This window comes from Hyaena hyaena, unplaced genomic scaffold (genome assembly GCF_003009895.1).
Source record: "Hyaena hyaena isolate Hyena2069 unplaced genomic scaffold, ASM300989v1 scaffold_833, whole genome shotgun sequence".
In the NCBI taxonomy this organism is placed as follows: Eukaryota; Metazoa; Chordata; class Mammalia; order Carnivora; family Hyaenidae; genus Hyaena; species Hyaena hyaena.
In genome coordinates this window covers 515,149-532,781 of record NW_024081467.1, presented here as the reverse complement: position 1 = coordinate 532,781, position 17,633 = coordinate 515,149, and the positions used below count along the sequence as shown (strand labels likewise).

At 41.1% G+C, this 17,633-nt stretch overlaps 1 protein-coding gene across 1 annotated transcript in view; it reads right to left on the bottom strand.

Moving 5' to 3' along the window:
- Positions 1 to 17,633, bottom strand: part of CHRM3 (cholinergic receptor muscarinic 3) — a 280,686-nt gene that overhangs the window by 238,428 nt on the left and 24,625 nt on the right. The window contains exon 2 of the mRNA XM_039219769.1: positions 4,563 to 4,660. The gene's annotated coding sequence lies outside the window, so the exon portion shown is untranslated. The remainder of the gene's footprint in view (positions 1 to 4,562; positions 4,661 to 17,633) is intronic.

The window sequence follows — 17,633 nt, the reverse complement described above, 5'->3', positions numbered from 1 at the left end:
ACAACACAAGAAACAACAGGCATTGTCGAGGATGTCGAGAAAGGGGAACCCTCTTGCACTGTTGGAAATACAAACTGGTACAGCCACTATGCAGAACAGTATGAAGGTTCCTCAAGAAACCACAAACAGAACTATCCTATGATCTAGAAATTGCAATATTAGGTATTTACCCAAAGGACACAAAAATAAAGATTCAAAAGGGAACATGCACACCAATATTTATTGCAGCATTATCAACAACAGCCAAACTGGAGAGAGCCCAAATGTCCACTGACTGATAAATGGATAAAGAAGATGTGGTATATGTACACAATGGAATATTACTCAGCCATCAAAAAGAATGAAATCTTGCCATTTGCAAAGACATGGATGGAGCTAGAATGTATTATGTTAGGCTAAGTAAGTCAATCAGAGAAAGACAAATACCATATGATACCACGATTTCTCTCATATCTGGAATTTAAGAAACAAAACAGATGACCATATGGGAAGGGGGTGAAAAAGAGAAGAGAGGGAAACAAACCATAAGAGACCCTTAATGATAGAGAACAAACTATGGGTTGATGGAGGGAGGACGGTGGGTGCTGAGCTAGATGGGCAATGGGTACTAAGGAGGGCACTTGTGATGAGCAGTGGGTGTTGTGTATGTAAGTGATGAATCACTGAATTCTACTTCTGAAACCAATATTGCACTGTATGTTTACTAACTAGAAGTGAAGTTTAAAAAAAAGGGAATCCCCCCAAAATGAGTTAAACTGGGATGCAAGAGGAATGACTGCAATAAGAAAAAGTCTGATGCAGTAGTAAATATCTGTGAGAAACATGTATATTTTTGGAGCCATTTGATGTGTTAACATAAGATAATATGAATATTCAGAATGAACTCAGTATTCACAAGCATCCATTGTGTGTTTGCCCTTTAACAAACATAGTATATATTTACCTTTTATATTAGATTTTTAAAATTAATCTGAATCAACAGTATGTCAGTTTTAGGGAGTTCTATGATTAAAGAGACCTAATAACACATGAACAAAGTAGTAGAAAATGCAAAGTGAAGGAAGCTTAACTCAAGATTCATTTCCATGGCTATTAATTTCTTTCTCAATAGCTGGTTCATGTGGTCGCAATATGGTAGATTTTATAGAGATTTTAATCTTCTGTCCAGAACCCAGAGACTCGGAGATATAAGGAATTTAGAAAAATGGCTTTATATTATTTGAAAAGCTTTGCCTGTACTAATGTAAAACTCTAAAACACAAGGGGTGTCACTGCCTGAATCCTTTCAAAGAAATTCCTAAAACGGCATGAAAAGAATCTGTGGCCTTATTAAAGCTCTATTCACCACAAAGAATTCCATATAAGACCAATCCACCTTGATCCCAAAAAGAAATGCACGGACGTCTCGTCAGTAAGCAGGGTCCTGTCCAGTGTCTCTTGGGATATTCTGTGTGTGTGTGTGTGTGTGTGTGTGTGTGTGTGTGTGTGCGCGCGCGCGCGCTTCTCTCTGTGTATTTCGTTTTCCATTTTTCTCCAAATTAAACCTTTAGGAGACAGCTTAAAGTATCAACTGTTTTCTTAAATGAAGGATAACTCTGCACAGGCATATTATTTGGGTAAATGAGGTCCCCAAACACACTTTAGCTTCACTGATGAAAATAATATAGGGTAAAGGTAGCCATGCCCTAGGCATTAATTCAACACCTAGGTAACTGCATTTATCAGCTCTTTACTGGTCTCCATTACCTGAATGTCAAATGCACATTTTTTGTCAGGTTCTTAAAGCAGCTCCTTGAACTTTTTAATTATGGAAATGGTGAACTGCAGTAGGTTCTATGTGTAAGACAGCATGAAATAAAAGCACGAAATAAAAGTTGATTATGTCGTGTGCATGGGGTGCCGATACGGATGTACATTTCCATTTAGCACCAAAGCCATTTGCATTTACTGATGTCTTTTAAAACTCTGATGAAAGTGGCATCACTATACCTCAAAGGGTGTCCTTTTTGATGAAAACCTTATCTTCTGCCCTCCCAGTGGGAAGTGCAACATCTATAGTCATGCAGTGCTTGGAATCTAAAGGAAAGATTTCAGTGACTGAAACAGTGGTCTATAAAATCCTGATGCAGTCACATGAGAAAAAAAATGTCTCCACTGCAGCTCAAATAAATAACTGGATTTACATAATTTATTAGTGAAATCTGAGCTCTAAGAGAGAAGATCTGGCTGTAACCCCCTCCCACAATAAACACCCGCCCCTAACTCCTTACCAACATCATCGTATTTTGCTAGGTGGATCTGAAGGGGTGGCATTTAATAAACTTTGGTGGCCATATCATGAAATTAATCTTATAATAGCGTCACTGACAAATTATGCAATCCCTTTGCTCTTCCTGATGGTCGTGGGAGACCAGGACATGGGTTCAGTGGCAATTTGTGGGAAAGGTCGGCCATACTTTTGGCATCTGGGTCACTGTCTTGACAAGCAGGCTAGTGGGAGATTAGGCCAGAGTCCTGATATGAGGATGGACTAAAACTGCCTTGGTGTTTTCAGCTCTACCTTTTATGCCCTTTCCCCCTTTTGCTCCTGAAATTCATGGCCTCAGTGGCTTGGTTTTTCAACAAACCTGAACTTCATCCCAGCAAAGCATAAATCAGTGATCTTCATTATTGCTCTTTTTACTGAAGAGGCGGAAGCAGGCATGGACCAGATATTTTACTATTTATAAACAATCATTATGACTGTTGGGCAGGGGGATGGGTTGAATGAGGACCAGCATAGAAGCGAGAATGTGATTTCAGGAGCACTGCAGGCCACTGGTGACACAGAAGTCTCACTTGCATGGGGCAGGGAGGGTGGCATTTGACATAGACACAATTGACGAGTTTGGAGCAGTGGCTCCAAACCCCGACTGCACAGATGAATCTTTTGAGGAGCTTTTTAAAATTCCGACTTCCTTTTCTGTATGTAACCTGGGAACCAGCATCTTTTTACCAGGAGGGCTGAGAACCACTGAGTCGGGCTGAACTTGGAGAAGTGGGTGGGGTAGATGTGGAGAGGTTAAGAACAGGGATATCTCTTATATGGCAACTAGATTTCTTAAATAAGTAACTGGTTTAATTGTAGTGTCCTTGACCGAGAAAGAGAAGACTGTGAGGCCAGATTTTTATGTGAACTCTCCCAGGTTTTCTGATTTAAACAGGTAACTGTTTAAAACACATACGTATCAATTTTGTGGGGGCCAAAAATCAAACCGAAAGCCTATTAAAATAAACAAATAAAGACAGATCTAACATGTAGGTGACCACTTGCAAATTCTGTTTAAATCAGGGAGTTAAACTCTAATTATGGATTCCAGACTCTCACAGAACATAGGCGTGAAATTCTTTGGAGACTCTTGGAAACACAATCATTAATTACCTGATACTTCATTAAGAATAAAGGTGACCTCGTGGACTTCATATATTGTAACTGTGAATTAATTTATCTTCTTCCTCCCATCCAAATTAAGTAATAACACTCTTCCTAAGGAAACATAAAAGATTCTCCCAGAGTAGTGGGTTAAGCAGTAAAGCTAGGTCCTCATGTCTGATTCACTCTCAAGTCTGTGCTGCTTCCCAAATGTGGTTTTCAGCACTTTTTTGAGGGGTGGAGGCACAGGGGAGTTGTTACCAAGTTATACTTTTGAAAATACAATATAGATGGGACACCTTCCTAAATTTTTACCTGCATCTCAACAAGCCTACCATATTCCTAATATTTTAAAAGTTGAATATAAGAAACCAATGAATATTGTAATAAAATATCCCTTAGTGATAACATACCACACACACACACACACACACACACACACACACACACACACACAGTAGTTATCCAAGTAGTCTGAATTGGATCAAATCAAGAGTTACAAGGCTCATACCTTATAAGAATCTAATTTTAGAACATTTCCTTCAAAAGAATTCTTCATATAGAAAAACTGTCAGATACTGTATTTTGTGTTTTTTTATGCCATATTTATATCATGATATACCAAGGGAGTAATTATCACAAAACCTCAGGATCAAGCGATGATTAATTAATTCACATGTGTAATTATTTAGCCCATAATTTAGCATTCAGTTTTGTCTAAGCCTGGCCTAATTTTGGGAAAGAAGAAGTTTGTATGTTTCCATTGGAATATTAAACTACAGATATTATACTCATAAACATACCGGAGGATGAGTCATATTTCATATACTTGATGTTCAAAGAGTTGCAGATAAATATTATTTTCAGAATCACACAAGCAAGGATTTCCCCTGTCTCCTGGAATGACTATATTCCTAATGTGTATTTATCATATGAGAAAGCAAAGAAAGGCATCTTCCGGAGTCTTGTAAGTCATACTATAAACACATCCTTCTAAGCAGAAAAGACAAAGGTCATCTCTGACCCATAAATTTTACTCCTCAGAACAAATTCCATTCTCAGTGAGCAATAAGAACAACAGGAATGATTTCTGTTGAATCATAAAAAGGATTCAAAACAACTGGTAAGAAAATATTGAAGTTTTACATACCTATTCCAAGTAGGATCATCAAACCAATTTATCAAGGATGCTGCTGTGTGCTGAGTTTCTCTTGTAGAAAGAAAACAGGTGCCATGTTACCGTGAAAGCTGAAAATTGAACAAAATAAAGGAGGGGGAAATTAATCTAAACCAAAATAAAAGATGATGTGCGATACCCAGAAAGCAAAATTGTGAGATGGCATTTTATTTGTTTCCAGTTCTATTGAGATATAATTGACATATATCACTGTGTAAGTTTGAGGTGTACAGCATAGCAAATTTAATTTACATATATTGTGAAATCATTATTGCTATTAAAATGTAGTTAGCATCCATCATCTCATGCAGATACAATAAAAACAAAGCAGAAAAGAAAAACAGTTTCTTTCTCCTTGTGATGAGAATTCTTAGAATTTATTAACTATGTTCATATACATCTTATGGCAATATTATCCACAGTCATCATGCTGTACATTAGATCCCTAGTATTTTTTATCTCGTAACTGGGAGGTTGTTACCTTTTGACCACCCTTCTCCTACTCCTCCAGAGATGACATTTTAATTAAATGATACATTTTATGAATAGAGATTTATCTCAGAATTTTCCAAATGTTCATCAAGAAACCCTTTTCTTCTGTAATACATCTTGCTGAATGAGTGACTCATGGCAGTGACTGAGGAAACAATGAGCTTGTATAACTTGTCTCTCCACACAAATATCACATCTTATGGTCTCTGTCACATGGTCACATGTCCTCAGTGTGAAACTTCCAATAATTGGGAGTATTGTTTGAAGTTTTTTTTAAATTTTTTGAGAGAGGGATGGGGGAGAAGGAGGGAGAGAGAGAGAAAGAGAGAAAGAGAGAGAGAGAGAGAGAGAGAGAACGCATGAGCAGGAAAGGGGTAGAGAGAGAGGCAGAGAGAATCCCATGCAGGCTCCACCACATGGAGCACCATGTGGGGCTAGAACTCTTGAACTATGAGATCATGACATGAGCTGGAATCAAGAGTTGGATGCTTAACCGAGTGAGCCACCCAAGTGCCCCGGGAGTATTTTATTAGCTTTCCCCTTTAATATGTACACATAATGCGTGTGTGTGTGTGTGTGTGTGTGTGTGTGTGTGTGTACCACTTATAGAAAGGTGAGTGATGAGTTTCCTTCATAAATTTATAGCAAAGAGTCACTCACCTGATTAAAAAATTTTTTTAAATGTTTTATTTATTTCTGAGACAGAGAGCGTGAACAGGGGAGAGTCAGAGAGGGAGAAACAGAATCAGAGGCAGGCGCCAGGTTCTGAGCTAGCTGTCAGCACGGAGCCTGATGCGGGGCTCAAACCCATGAACCGTGAGATCATGACCTGTGCCGAAGTCAGATGCCCAACGGACTGAGCCACCCAGGCGCCCCACATCTGAGTAACACAATTGATTTCATGGCAACAAGTATTTGACATTCACTCATCGTTTTGATCAACATTTATTGAGTGAATAACATGAACCAGATATTGGGTTGAAAACTGAATAAGATTTGGTCCTGTCTTTGACACGCCTGAGTCCAGTCAAATGGAAGAGACCACACTGGATGCAGATCATCCCAATGCAGGCAAGTAATTGCCCGACTATGGTACAGAGGGGGTACAGAGGTGGGCATCACCAGGCAGGAGGTCTTTAAGCTGAGTCTTGAATGCTGAGTAGGAACGGGGCAGACAGACAAAGGGACATGGGGGTGGAGGCGGGGAGAAGGATATTCAAGCAGCATATTCAAACGCAGGAAGCTGTGAGGGAGAATGGCATGTTCTGAAAGCCGCCTTAATCGGCATACAATAGGGTGAGGAAAGTAGAACATACACAAACAAGTGGCAGAACATCTTTTTACAGATGTAAATTACTGTAAATCAGCCTAACAGTGCTAACAAAAACACCTACCCTGGTAACTGTAAAGAATTTGAACCCTGTTCCAAAATCCTGTGTATGCATTATCTCATTCTGGCTTCATGAACTCTCTGCAGGACAGTGTGACCTTACCTGCATTGTGTGTTAGGGGAAACTGTGGTGAAGGGGGCTTGCCCAAACCACAAAGTGAGTCATGCAGAATGAGGGTTAAGCTGGGGTCAGTCCTCCTTCGGCCACAGGGAGGGGCTCAGGATGCCAGGGCTCATGAAGAAGTGTGTGTGATACAGTGATGAACGTGGTGTGGCCATTACAGTCACTGTCCTATTTCATGTCAATGTCTTTCTTGCTGTGTGCAAGTTGGGCTCTGGGCACAACTATACCATTTCTAACATCACCCTTTCTATTCCCAGCTTCACGAATGCAAAGGTGGGCAGAAAGACAAGATTGTGATTATAAGTGCACTTTTTTTTCACCTTGTGACTTTGGATATTTTCAATGCAAGATGTCTCTGTGCAGGCATATTGTAGGCACGGTGGCCGTGGTGGACGGCTCACCAACATTGGAAAAACTGGTCATTCTGTCTAAACCCAGCTCTGACCCTCGAATTCCCTCTGAGGATTTAACTATTACACAGGGGCCTCTCCCAGGCTTGGTGGAAATCTTCAGTACTTGAATATTTGCTGGTGCAATGTGTGGATGAAGGGCTTTGATGTGGGTAAGAAGGTAGAACTGTTGCGTCTACTCAGATAGGAAAAGAGGCCAGCACTCATGTGTAACATCTAAAAATGGGGAGAGTGGGCACGGAGTTGGGGGAAAGCAGGTTTAGCAATGCAAAACTGAAGAAGTCTTGCCTGTGACACATAAAGAGAAGGCTTATGTAAGAAATAAAAAGTCAAAAGGAGCCGTTCTCCAGAGGATGAGAAATACAGTCGCTGAGGCTGGAAAAGACTGTAAAGAACATTTTTTCCTTCTTCTTCCTCCTCCCCTTTTGCTCTTTTTAAAAACCCAAATTGGAACTGCTTAGAATACATCTTAGTTCAATTTCTTGTCGTGAAGGTGAGAGATCAGAAGATCTTCTGGTAGACCCCACACGGCCTGGCCCTCATGGAAAAGGATAGAAATTTACAATTTCGATGCTTTTCCAACTGAGAAACCATATGCTTGTTAACAGGCTTTCTCACACCTTATGAAGTATTGGGAATTATTCTTGCTTTAAGGGAGAATGATTGTTTGAAAAGGCAGCTCCTGCTACAAAGGTCCTCAAGATAGAAAGCAATTCTAGGCAACCGATTGGCAATAATGCCAGGAAAACACACTAGATGTAAGACAGACAAAGTCCAGATGACAGTATCATCTAGAATGCAATGTCTAGCAGTTGTCTGGTTTTACACCAAGTGTAAACAACAAGTGATTGACTGCACTTGTTACCAGGAGAAGTATGCTTGTTCTCAGGCGGGACACAATAGATGGAAGATGAAGCTAAAGTATTACCCAAGGCCAGCACAAAGAGGAAAATAAGCAAATCAAAATATCTCTGAGAAGCCTAATGTAAAAGGAAACTTGGAGAAGAGATATTTCAGTAGAAATTGGACCTTACGCAGAATCCTAAAATGAGTAATTTACGGAAAGACATTTATGTTGAGTGTATTACCCATTTGTTTGTATGAACACTCAGTTGGTTCACACAAGGTCCAACAGATCTGACCTCAGGGATTTGCAGTATAACTCAGCACTTGCTGGCGAGTCAGAGGTCAGTTCTCCAGAGAACGCCGACAAAGAGCTCCCATGGATATAAACTCTTTAAGGACAAAACAGATACTATAAAACTGTGTACCAAGATAGCTTGAATGGATATTCCACATGAGAAGTAGTCAAGGGCAGGAGGGTTGGTAGATGAGATGAGAGAGGCAGAGAACGAGAAAGAGGTAATAAATCCCTGTGTGCTGCTAACTCATGAGACACGGATTAATTCATCAAACCATTTCAACAACTTTGTGAAGCAGGCATCATTATCACTAAGTCATACCTGAAGAAATGATTTCTTTGAGAGACTAATTCAGAGTTGGAACTTGAACCCATGATTGAATTCTACTTCAGTGATTTCCCTGATTAAGCTTCACTAATAGTAAGGCGTATGCAAAGCAATATGTAAACTTTCAAAATCTGAATGGCAGTTAAAGAAATACAAATAAATTTAAAAAGCGACACATATTACGTTAACTAAATTATAACCAAGAAAATATAAATCCAGATGAGGCTACTGGGAAAACAAATGATAAATTCACATATTTCTAGTGGTACTATAGGCATATACAGCCCATGGACTCCCCAATCTGATCCATATCTATATTAAGAGTCCCTAAATATATTCATGTCTTTGGACTATAAATCTTACAAATTATCCCAAGGGAATAATTCAAAATTAGAAAATGGCATACTTAAGAAAATGTTCATTGCAGCCTTATTCATTATGGTGAATAATGGAAACCACTTGTGTATCCAACAGGGGAGATTCTAAAAAAATGTTGCTAGATTAACTCCATTAAGTTGCAATATAGAGAATGATAAAGAAAGCTGTATATAAAATTGCATGTTCTGATTATAAGTAGGAACAAACGATGTATGTGAGCAAATACTAGCTAGTGACCGGAAAAAAGAAAATAGTTGTGCTAGGAATACAGCAGGAATGAATACATTTAAGAAATCCTAATCCCCTTCTTACCATATAATTTAAAACTGTACTCATTTAAAGTATCCACTGAATTGAAATATAGACCCACAAACACAATACAGTTGGAGTATGTGTTTATATGGTTAAATGATTTCCACATATATGATATTATTTTGTTAAATCATTAACTATTTGATAGTGGAGGAAGAGGGAAGGACGTATGGTTTGTATGATGCTGAGACAAAATACACATATTTTAACATAATGGTGTAAACGAATGTTTTTAATATTATGGCAGCCTTTGGAAATTAAGATGAAATTACGATAGGAAGATTTGTTGACCTAGTTGCTAGTGTATATGATTTGAAATGGACCTATGACCAATAGTCTTTCCCACTATGTATCAGGGCTTTCATCTTCTCACATTGCTTCTATCCCATGTTCTAGGGAAAGTAGGTGGGCTGCAGAATTCTCCCATTGTTTCGTTTTCTGCTCTAAGACATCACCCTTGGCCCCAGCAAGGTCTCCTCATCTCTGGGAAGACATTTTGCCTTTGGCGAGGCAAGAAGAAGGAGCATTTGAAGAAACAAGAGCTAGTCTTTGGTGCTTGCTTCTGCCTCGTAGAAGACGAAGGGTGAGCAAGCAAGTGCTTAAGATGGTGTCAGATTCATCCCTGTCCACTCTTGGTCTCATTCTTGATTCGAGGTGGTAAAGTGCTAGCATTTGCTGCTCTAACACACTCCTTGTCTTCTAGAAAGCAGAGAAACTATTATCCGTCTCATGTCAACAGTTCTTGGAAAGCAAAGGTGCCTCATAAGTGTATAAATCTTACAGATCATTAGAAATTCACAACCCACATCGCTGTCCCTCTGCCTGCATTGTATTTATGCGTTTGTATATAAAAAGAAACACAAAATTAAGTGTAATTCAGGTAACACTCAATCTTTTTTGGACAGGTTAGCATCTCCATTAGCTTTCTCTATTTTTTTTCCCTAAAGTGTGTGTGTGTGTGTGTGTGCGTGCGTGTGTGTGTGTGTGTGTGATGCGTAATGGAAAGAGGTGTGCCTTCAATAAATTCAGGAACAGAGACACCTGACTGGCTCAGTCAGTACAGGAGGCAACTCTTGATTTCAGGTCTTGAGTTCCCACAACTAAACTCAAGATCTCAGGGTTCTTAAGACCCCCACTGGGTGTAGAGATTACTGAAAAAAGAATAACAGCAAAAGAATAAATTTGGAAACCAAGAAAAGGGTCTCTGTCTCCACACCTGACTTCTTCTATTTGCTCTGACCTATGTGGCCGGGCTCCTTATCCATTTGAGTGCTTTCGGATTTGCTGACATTATAGTTCAACTCACCACTGGTAGGTACGCCACCTGCTTTTTCTTGACCAGCTACGGTTGGGAGACATCTCTGTTTAACTCATTTTGCTTCTTGTTGACATGAGGCCTCTTCTGGGGTGTGGCTGTGATGCACACTCAGCTCTGGAGTGCTGCAGCCATCAGGTCAGAAGCACTCTCACCCATGTGATGGAACATCAACCCCAGTGACAAGTTCTCTGGCTCTCTCAGGGCCGCAAGGCCTCCCTGTGACCTAGGAGGCTGAACTGCCGGGTTCACTAGGATCTGCACAAGGCTGCATCTGAAATAGTTCCCTGTCTTGTGCACACCTCATTTTCACTGACACACCTCTCTTTTTCTGGGGTAAAACTCCAAGAAAGAACGTTGGCAGGCACACATTCTTCAGCATCACTTTCCTCCCTGCCACCGTCATTCCCGTTTGGCAGAGTTCCTCAGGCTCAGCAAAGGGGCATGTTTTCCCTTCTCTTTCTTAGCCTCATGTTCTTTTACCATCAGAGAGTGAACCCAGAAGTAATAAGTTTTTTTTCCATATAATATGACTTGAGTTTTCTGGGCTTGACCCTTGATAAACTCAAAAGAGAATATAGAAAATTATCAAAAATAACCCAAACTTCTATTTATAACCATGACAGAGTAACAAGGATGGCGAGTAACCTAAATCGTTTGCACGTGACACCTGCCTCCCCTTACCCCCCCAAAAAAGAACCTTAGAAGACTGTGCAAAATAAATGAAATAACTGTTTTTAGGAAACTGACAACAGGTACACGGGACTATGATCATTGAGAGAAGGGAAACCAATGAGAGAAGAGAAATATCTGGGCTCCCTGTTTGGAAGAGATTTCTGGAAAGTGGACTGAGGAAGTGGGCAGAATGTGGCTGCTTCACCGAATTGAGAAAGTGATGACCCAAGTCTGAGGTGTCCAGTAATGTGACGAGTGAGATGCTCAACACCATTAGTTATCAGGAAATGCAAAATGAAACCTCCATGAGAAGTCACCACACACCCACAAGAATGGCTCACATTAAAACAACTGACTCTACTCGTGCTGGCCAGGCCAGGATGCGAAGCTACTGCCATCCTCATAATACATGGCTGATGGGAATGTAACGTGGTGCGACCACTTTGGAAAACAGTTTTGCAGTTTACTGTATAGTTAAACCTGTTTCGTACATGGCTGTGCAATTATACTCCTAGTTAATTTCCTAGGAGAAATAAAAACATATATCAATACAGAGACTTTCACACCAATGTTCAGAGTAACTTCGTTCACAATTACACCAAACTGGGAAAGCAGATGTCCACCAGATGACATAGAGAAGCAAATCTAGATACTCTCATACAATGGAATAAGAAATGTAATAAAAAGGAATGAACTGCTCATATTCACAATACCATGTAGAAACCTCAAAAATATTACCCTGAGCAATAGAAGGCAGACACAGAAATATATATCATAGGATTCCATTGTTAGAAAACTCTGGAACAAGGAAATCTAATCTATGGTAGAGAAAGCAGAGCAGTGATCAACTGGGGCTTAAGATGGGGGGAGGACATGGTCAACAAACAAAGGGGCATCAAGGGAACCAGGTGTAGTGATGGAAGTGCGCTATAAGATTCGATTTACTGGTAGTAACATGGTAAGTGAATTTGTTTACCCTCATCCAAATATACATTTGAAATGGGTGCTTAGTATTGTACATACATTATACCTCACTATAGTTCATTAAACAGAACCTTACCTGGCTTCTGAATTCCTATATAATATCAGAGATGATCTCTTAAAGATTGAATATTTTATTTTTCAAAGTAATTTTTAATATGAAAATATCAATTTCAAGACACCAGGAAATATGCATATCTTGCATTTCTTTTAAAGTAATCCAGTGCTGGGGTGCCCTGGTGGCTTAGTCAGTTGAACCTCTGACTCTTGATGTTGGCTCAGGTCATGATCCCATGATCATGGGATAGAGCCCTGTGTCCAACTCTGCACTGAGCGTTGAGCTTGCTTAAGATTCTCTCTCTCTCCCTTTGCTCCTCTCCCACACTCACTCTCTGATAAAATAAATAAATAAATAAATAAATAAATAATCCAGTATTTTTTGGAAAATAGGGCCATCTAGAAGAAACAAGCTGGCCACATGCTGCTAATTACTGAAGCTAGGTGGTGAGTACAGGGGGTTGGTTATGTTCTGCCTGAATTTGGGTCAGCCTGTAGTTTTTATTTAAAATGTTTTAAACATCTAGGGGCGCCCGGGTGGCTCAGTCAGTTAAGCTTCCAACTTCGGCTCAGGTCATGATCTCACGGTTCGTGGGTTCAAGCCCCGTGTTTGAGCTCTGTGCTGACAGATCGGAGCCTGGAGCCTGCTTCAGATTCTGTGTCTCCCTCTCTCTCTGCCCCGCCGCTGCTTGCGCTCTGTCTCTCTGTGTCTCTCAAAAAATAAATAAAAGTTAAAAAATTTTAAAAGAAGGAAATGGAAATTGGACTTCATTGTTTTTATCCTACTTTTCCCTTTTAAGGCATTGGAATGCTTGCTAACTTCGGGGAGTGCTGGCTGCAGGCTCGCCATCACATGAGTGGGGTTTGGGTCCGGAAGTGGTAAGCCCCTTCCTGACTGACACGGGCATGAACAGGCTCCATGCTGACACAGCCTCCTGAATTTTCCAGTGAGATTGAGGCTCAGGATGAGGTCAGTCAGAATAGAAATTGATGAACAATGTAGAAGGTGGTGTTCAACTATGTAGGCAGGGATGCCCTTTAGAGAAATTAATGTCCCTTTCAGTTTCTCAGTGTTGTATAAAATAGGATATGGCATTTCCTGCTTGATCTTATTATCTCTAGAACTACCCGTTCTTTCCGTGAATAAGACCCCAAACTGTTTTTCTAATGAGCAACAATGGACACAAAAAACATGTACGAATTACCAACAAAGAACATAAGCTTCTGCGATCACACTCTGATGTGATAAATTAGAATTCTCTTTTCCAGAAGCCAACACATTATGGATGAACTGGGAATTGTTCTTACTGTTGAACTAGAACAATCAGGCACCAGGATGTTTAAGAGTGCAGGCTGTACAGAAGCAATGCATAATCCCATTATTTGGAGGCTTTAATTTTCCTGTAGACACAATTTTAAAAATAAATTTGACTTTGTCTTCCTGTAAAATGTTTCATCTTAGTAATAGGAGCTTAAAGGAGTCCAAGAGAAAGAGTCTGACTGTAGAGAACAAGGATCAGAAAAAGTTTTAGCATAGAGACATCATATGTGTTTCTTTTCCATGATGGTCTATATTTAACTATTTAAAAAAAAAACCTCAGGTAGAGAGTATGATACACCAGGATCTAGTGTCTCTGTGGAATATAAAGGAGTGTAAATCATCATCATTGCCTTTGGGAAGGTTACATGATCTTTTGGGCAAAAGGGTAATCATGTTGGGAAAATGACAGAAAGTCACATATACATGCATATAATGTGTATACGGTGTGGATCGATCGATCAATCTATCTATCTATCTCTCTATCTATCTCTGTATCTATCATCTATGCATCCATCCATCTTCTAATGTGGTGCTCAGTGTTATTGGCAGTGAGTTCTGTGGTGCTATGGGAAAGGCGTAGATTTCATAAAGAATAAACTAAAAAGAAGGAAATGCTTTGCCGGAGATAAGCTAAATCTTAAATTCTGAGTGTATTTCATAAAATAACAGAGGAGGGAAGTGGTTCAGGGATTGTAGGGTGGGGGGTGGACAATACGAAAAAAGGCTCAGAATCAAGAATCAAGATGATATACTGTGGGACCGAGGGGAGAATAACACTGAGCTGATTTATAGGACATTATGCTGGAGCCAGACTGGGGAAAGTCTTGAATGCTGGTCACTAAGAGTTTGTGCTTTATCCTGAGAGGAAAGCAGAGTCACTGAATGTTTTGAGTAGAAGGTTGATGTGCTAGAGATGGTCTTTCTGTGAAAAAAGCTCTATAAGCAATGTTGAGTAGATACAAAGAGACAGAGGACAAAGGAAGCAGAGGCCAAATTAAATTCAGAAAGTATATCCTTAAGTGACGAAGGAAGAACATTTCTAAGTGGCAGTAAACTTCCAATAAAATTAGGTGCTTCAAGTCTGCATATATTGTCGAATTTCAGAGCAATTCAACACAAAACACTGACTGCATATTGTGGGAGGAAGACAACAGGGTTCATAACGGAATTACAAAGCTATAGGAAAACAGAGAAGGATGCGTTCCATTCTCATCGGGCATAAGAGGGCAATGGGAGATCTGTGTTGCATCTTGTAAGGTGGGGTAGGGTTTTGATAGGAAGACATGGGGATTGGGGTGCAGAGAACAACAGGAAAATGCCCACAGGCTGCACAGGGAACATGGCAGGTAGCCTGCCTGGTGCACCTATACTTCTGGTAGGCGGCAGAGGCCAAAGGAAAGAATGAAGCGATGTTTCTCTGAGAACATTCCCTCTGGGCTTCAGTCTCCTCATGGAGCTCTCCGTTTTTCTGGCTTGTATTCACACAGAAGACACATCAAAAAGCTGAATGATAATCAATCTGTTACAGAGAGGTGAACCAGAGTCATGATGGGGTCATTCAGACTGGGGATCTTGAGAAAGAATGAGGCCTTGGTAGAGTCTGGAGGATGATGCCAAGAGTCTAGGCATACAGCAACTGATGCAGACACTGAGGCTGGGGTTGAATATGAGCGACAGAATATACCAGAGGACCTCATGAAGGACACAGCTGACTAGACTTCGGTAGTGCAAGTGCCTGACTGGAAGCTTTTGATGAGGCATCCATTTCATAGACACCCATCTCAAGTCACCATAGTGCTTGTTGTGTGACAGAGCTGCTAATAAAACCATGAAATAAGGAACCAGGCCTCTCCCACGCGTGAAGTTCCCCTTCCAGAAAGCCCCGGGGAACTTAGGTAACTGACAGCTTGGGTGACCCCCGCTCTTCTTGTCCTACATCCTAATTCCCACTCTTATGTTTTCAACTTATGAATACTGAACCCCCTAGACCCTGGGGTCCCTGCCCTTGGACTTCAAAAAAGGCCGAGCCTCAGGTCATGCTCCCTCCCTCTCTCTCTACCTGTGACCTCACTGTGTGGCCCTTGGGTGTGCCTTACACCTTCCAGAACCTTTGAGGAATGAATCTTCTTCCTCAAAGTTCCCTGATGTTGTTGCTGAGATGTGGTTTGAAATTAGAAGAACCACAAAGGCTGGTCCAGCCCCAACACTGGCTCTGGTTGGGAAATGTCAAGGGGGGCTCGCTACAGGAGGGAGGGGCCCAGGTCACTCTCTCAGGCAGAGATCAACACAGCAACTTCTCAACCGGCCGGATATAAAAGTAAAAGGAGACTATTCACATATTTTGATAAGGCCAAGTTACTAGGAAAATAGCAATTCCTTTGATAAAAAAGGGAGAAGAAATGTGTGTGTGTGTGTGTGTGTGTGTGTGGCTAAATTTCAAGAGAAGTGGTAAATAGTTCTGTGTTTCAGAAGTGCTGATTTTGACTCATTCAGCCATTTAAACAATTAAAAACACAAGAATTAAGCCTTGCAGAGATAGTTTAAAGATTAAAACATAAAGACGACCTACCTGCCCCAAAGCCGTGAGAGTTATGTGAAGAGAGGCACATAGAATAGGAAGAAACATGTGTAAGACAGAAGAGGCAGAGTTAGTCTTAGGGAATAACTATTTTAGGAGGGCAGGAGGTGTAAAAGAAGACTCCAGCCAAAACCCAGGAGCCAACCAGAGAAAGTGGAAAAACACAAGGATTCACAGATATTACTGATGGCAATGTCAAAAAAGAGGTAATAATCGCCAACTTCTGAAAAGTTTTCAGGTAGAAAAGCTGAGAAAAATAGGTTAGGAGAGAGAAGGGTTTATTGAAAACCTTTAAGACCAATGTTCTGAGATAATGGAGGAGGAGAAGCCAGACGGCAGTGAGCTAAAGAAGGGAGGGGATTGGGAGGGGCAGGTGACGCCGTGGAGTCCAGAGGTCAAGGGGAAGTAGGGAAACGCATGCTCCTGGAGACCGCACCGGCCATGCACTAGGGCACTCAGCCTTTTTGAATGAGCGAGAAAAAACAGGGAGGTGAGGCCAACACACATTTTAAATCTTTTAAGGACAAAATTTTAATTTTTAATGCTTAAAATAGGAGGATTAGAAATCAGTACTAGGCTAAAAGGGCAGATGTCAAGGACCAGAGAGACAGGATGCAGAGTCCAGGTTGAAACAAGGATATCTTAGTTGAAGGGACACTTGTCCAGAGACAGAGGGACGCATGAGACAGGAACTGAATAAGGGACAGACATATTGAAGATGCCTGGAGGGCAGATGTGGGAGCTCTGGGTTTCTCGGTCAGCAGGTGATGGGGTATCCCATTCCAAGAGAACTCAGGTTGTAAGGGCAATGTGTAAGACTGGGGCAAAGAGTGAAGGAGAACTGGAAAAGCCACTGTGAAGAGTAGACTCGGCCATTATGGACGGTGGGCAGACCCACATTTATGACAGGCCTTGTCTGCAAGGCTTGTGGGAATTTCCAGTAATGTCTCAAGCCAGAGAGACATTAGAGAGAAACACGAGAAAAGCTTCAAGGAGGGTGACAGGAGAAGCCCCGGTGCAGGGGTAGGGGGGTAGTGGGAAGAGGAGGGAAAGAGGCTGGAGGGTGAGCGAGGGGGGAGCGGGCTGCACGAGGCACCTGCATAGTCTGATGGGGACCCACAGAGAGTCTTCACGGGAGATTCTGAGGAAGAAAAAGACCTACAATCTTATCATGAGGAGAGATTCTGAAGATAAGGGGTACAGGAGAACAAAATAAACTTTTTTTTCTTTCTTTCTTTTCTTTTCTTTTCTTTTTTTTTTTTTGAGAGAGAGACAGCATGAGCAAGGGAGGGTCAGAGAGGGAGACACAGAATCAGAAGCAGGCTCTAGGCTCAGAGCTAGCTGTCAGCACAGAGCCCTGTGTGGGGCTTGAACCCACAAACGTAAGATCATGACCTGAGCCAAAGTTGGACGCTTAACTGATTGAGCCACCCAGGTGCCCCCAAAATAAACTTTTAAAACTGTACTGGTCTCTCAGCCCAAGGAAAAAGAACAATTGTCTTCTCCATCTCATGGAATAAAACGTGAGCATGTGTGAAAAGT